At 29.7% G+C, this 4,829-nt stretch overlaps 1 long non-coding RNA gene across 1 annotated transcript; it reads left to right on the forward strand.

Moving 5' to 3' along the window:
* Positions 1-2,273: 2,273 nt before the first annotated feature.
* Positions 2,274-3,289, forward strand: LOC148781078 (uncharacterized). Its single transcript, XR_016060572.1, has 3 exons — positions 2,274-2,420; positions 3,016-3,035; positions 3,181-3,289. It is a non-coding gene; the product is annotated as an uncharacterized LOC148781078 (long non-coding RNA).
* The last annotated feature ends 1,540 nt before the right edge of the window (positions 3,290-4,829 follow it).

Genomic DNA, 4,829 nt, shown 5'->3' on the forward strand with positions numbered 1-4,829 from the left:
AACACATTTTGTCCAACATTTTCTAGGTGTATCTATTTTATTTAATTTTATTTTATTTGAAGGGCCAATATCAGGTCCACAAGTGTGACTCCTACATTTAAAGAGGAAAATTCTAACCCATCCTTATCTGTACATTTCTGGATCCTTAAGCAATTATTGCTTAATACCATTCTATATGCCAATGGGTTTACAATTTTTTTTTTCTTTTTGCTTTTTTTAACTGTTGATGATATTCATTTCACTATTTTTCAAAATAAGGGTACAGGTGGCCACAGCTGTAGAGGTAAGGTGCACCTTCAAATTTTATCATGGTATATAATTTTGATGTAAAATGTTCTTAGCATTATTTCAAAATTTATTTTTATATTTAATTATAAAATTTTAAAATTCAAAAATGGTTAAAATCAAGTAGATCTATAAACATATGAAAATCTTGAAAATAGACGGTGTAGATAATATGTTGTAAAATGCACTATTTCTGATACTTAAAATCTTTTTATTTTTCATGGTCATACATATTGATGTCGAGATGATCAATCAAAGGGTTTTTTAACATTAAAACTACCTTTTCCGATAGATTTTTGAGGTGCATCTGTAGCTCTACATTATAAGGTTGCAACTTTATATAAACTTTTTTCTCAAAATAAACATACAAATATAATGTGATGTACATGGGTGTCCAGAAGGTGGGGTTTGCATAAGGTTGCTACCTTAAAAAATCAAAGTAAGGCGCACCTCCAAATTTTATTATAAGATGTAATTTTGGTATATAAATCTTGAAAATGGCCAGTCTATATAATATATTGGAAAATGTGCTATCTTTGATACTCAAATTTTTTTGTTTTTTTGTTTTTCCATACATCTCGATGTTGAGATGATCAATTAGAGGGTTTTCTGATATCAAAATACCCATTTTTCGATAAATTGTTGAGGTGCACCTTAATTCTACAGTTTAAGGTTGTAACCTGTGTATAATTTTTTCCTGTATATATAGATTATATACACTTATTTTATTTATGGGATTATATACAATGAGACCACTTACCTTTGATACAAGGTGGTCATAATTACTTACAACCATCAAATGTAAAATTTAATAGCTTGGGTGTGTTACAAAGTTTGAAAAAATTCATTTTGAAGTTTGAGCTTGGTCAATATAATAAATACAACTACCCAATTTCACATCCAATGGTCAAGATTAATTGTGATCACCTTGTATGATACAAAGCAAATGGTCTCATTTTATACTTTTCTTTTATTTGTCTATTATATATTAAGCGAGAGCAACGCCCTCCTTATTCTTTCATCATGTGTCCAACTATATTAATAATTTTCTTTTCTCTCTCTCTCTCCACATCTCTCTCATGTCATCTCTTGCCCATCCCTCTTTTCTCTCATCCCATTCTCTCCCTTCTTCTCTATCTCTCAATAAATCAACTTTCCTAAAATTTCTCTACTATTTTTTTCTCCTAATAAATCTCTCCCCTCCCCTACTATTTTCTCTCTCTTCTCTGTTCTCACCAATATTTTCATGCACATCCACTATCTCTCTTTTTAGTAAATCCTTTAAATCTCTCTCCTCATATCTATTCATCTCATTGAAAATTCGCTATTTACCTCTCGCTCTCTTTTCATAATGAAGCTCGTTCTCTCTACACACACTCTCCCTCTATATCCCATATTTTTATCTCTTCATCTCTTTCTATAACGCCCTATTTCTCTCTCCTTCTCTTTCCATAATAAAGCCCATTCTCTCTCTCCACACTCTCTCTCTATCCCATATTTCTCTCTTTTTCTCTTTTGATAAGGTTATATTTCTCTCTCTTTTTTTCCTTTTCCTTTCTCTCTCCCTCTTTTCCTCCCATGTTTCTCACGCCACCCCCTCTGTCACAAAACATACACTCTCTCCTCCTCTTCTCTTCTTAATAACCCTAGATATTCATTGTAATGACCTTTTCAAGGTAAGTACTTTTCTTGTTTTTATGCATTTTTTCATTGTTTTTTTTTTCATTTTCAGTCTTTTCCATCACGTTCTCTTTAGTTTCTATGTGGAGTTGAGTTTTGTTTTTAGATTATGTGGAATTGAATTCTTTTTATTTGTTTGTTTTTTTATATTTTTCAGTGATCTTCAAGGTAAATAACCTTTCGTTTTTTTTGCATTTCATGCATTTCTTCATTGGTTTTACCTACATTTTGGTCATTTCCATCATGTTCTCCTTAGTTTCTATGTGTAATTGATTTTTATTTTTTTAGAATATTATGTGAAATAGATTTTTTTTTTGGTTTGTTTTTATTTTTGTAGATCTTTGAATGATATATAGAAGCCCTGAAATGATTTGTTGATTGAAGCTCTGAAGATCAAGTTGTTTCGAGGTGTTCTCAACGCATCTACTATGAAATCAGATTTTTGGGTTTTTAAGGTAAGTAATATTCCTCTTAGTTTTAATGTGGGATTGATTTATTTTTTTTATTTTTTTAACATTATGTGGAATTGAGTTCTTTTTTTAGATCTGTCAGTGATCCACAAGGTAAATAACATTTTGTTTTCTCTGCATTTCTATGCATTTCTTTATTGCTTTTTTCTACATTTCGGTCAGTTCCATCATATTCTCCTTAGTTTATATGTGGAATTGATTTTTATATATTTAGAATATTATGTGAAATAGAGTTATTTTGGTTTCCTTTTGTAGATCTTTGAGTGATCTATAGAAGCCCTAAAATAATTTGTTGATTGAGGTTATGTAGATCAAGTTGTTTCGAGATGTTCTCAACGGATCTACTGTAAAAATAGAATTTTGGGTTTTCAAAGTAATCTTCTATTTTTTCTGCATTTCTATACATTTCTTCATTATTCTTTCCTACATTTTCGGTTCTTTTTTCATTACTTTTGTCTACATTTTCCATTAGGTCCATCATGTTCTCCTTAGTTTCAGAGTAGAGTTAGAAGTGTTTTATTATTATTATTATTATTACAATTATTATGTGGAACTGAGTTATTTCTATTTGTTTTTATAGATCTTTCAGCAATCTACAAGGTAAATAACCTTTTATTTTCTCTACATTTCTTCATTGTTTTCCCCTATATTTTGGTCATGTCCATCATGTTTTCTTTAGTTTCTATGTGGAATTAATTTTTATTTTTTTAGAATATTATGTGAAATTGAGTTTTTTTTTTTGTAGATCTTTGAGTGATATGCAGAAGACCTAACATGATTTGTTGATTGAGGCTTTGTAGACCAAGCTGTTCGAGATATTCTCAACGGATCTACTGTGAAAATAGATTTTTGGATAATATTTGCAATATTGCTGAATTTTTTTATTTATTCTCAATCATTTATTGCTATGTGTCTTATTTTATAGATAAATCTCTCATCTCATGAAAGCGTACCTGTATTTCTTGATTGGAGCTTTACAAAATATCATTTTGGTTCTTATTTCAATGGATATGAAGACACCTCTCTTTAGGAAATAATTGAATCGAATTCCATTAAATAAAGAAAATTATAGTATTACTATTTATTAGGTAATTAAAAAATTTATATTCTTGAGTTAATACTGTATATTAAATATTTGCATTAACTCGGATAACATTTGTTTTAATTCGGATAATAAAGGTGCTTTCGCAAAATTCTTCGTATGCATTTTGCCTTGATTAGGGATTTTTCAAACTATGTGAATAGGCCATGATTTTCAATAATTATAAAAATATGTATTCCTGCGTTAGTACAATATATTAAGTATTTGCATTATTTCGTATAACATTTGCATGTGTGACTTGGATCGAATACTGATTCTATTGACACGATTAATGGATCTAATGTGAAAAATGATTTTTAGATAATATCTGTAATATTACATATTTTTTATCTATTGTTAATTATATATTACATATTACATAATGGTAAATATCTTCTTTTTTGTAAGAAAAATATATTTTAAAAATAATATAATAATTCTCTTTTTCATTTTTTTTTGGTATTTTCTATTTCTTTTACAACTTCTGACATCCACAATGAAATTGGGAAAAAATATTGTTGCAGACATTGCAATACTATTTTTATTTTTTCTTATTTTTTTCATTTTTAAAATTTTCAAATTGACCTTTTCTTAAGGACATAGTTAATACCAGCGTTTAAAAAATCGCCGAGTCGAACCGGACTCGCCCGGTTCGACTCGGATTTCACGAAAATGGACCGGATCGTTTCAAGAATCGGGAATCGTCCGGTTCTAGAGAGAACCGGACGATTCCGCACAGTGACTCGCCGATTCACTGTGCGGAATCGGCGAGTCCGTGAAGAACACGGGTTGCACAGTGTTCTTCACGGATTCTTTCAAATTTGTCATTTTTTGATCATTTTTTTTGTTTTTTTTGGCATGTGATCTGATTTGCAGGCTGTAAACAGCTTTATTCAGCTTTTTCAAGAATTAAATGGTGGAAAAATTGGTTGTTTTTGGATCACAAAAATTTCGGGGTTCAGGGTTTCCGCCTTTTCTGAAATTTCATGCCAAATAGGGCATGAATCTTTCAAAATTTGTAGGCATTTTGATCTTAAAGCTGTGAATCAAAACCTTTTGTTACTAATTTATGATAATCGTTGAGAAAAACTGAGTTTTTTGGAGATTGAAGACTTTGGTTCACAAAAACAGGTAAGAACTTTGGGTTTTTTTTTTTTTTTTTTTCCGCCATTTGATTTATTTCACGGCATATTTTGAACAAAATGAGTTCAATAATTAGGGTTTTTAATCTTTATTGTGTCTAGTATGATTTAAAATTTTCAATTTTACGTAATCTAGTCAATTACAGCAAGAAATTTGATATGAACAGTGAG

Source organism: Amborella trichopoda, chromosome 8 (genome assembly GCF_054954075.1).
Source record: "Amborella trichopoda isolate Santa Cruz 75 chromosome 8, AtrichopodaSantaCruz75HAP2 v2.0, whole genome shotgun sequence".
Taxonomy (NCBI): domain Eukaryota; kingdom Viridiplantae; phylum Streptophyta; class Magnoliopsida; order Amborellales; family Amborellaceae; genus Amborella; species Amborella trichopoda.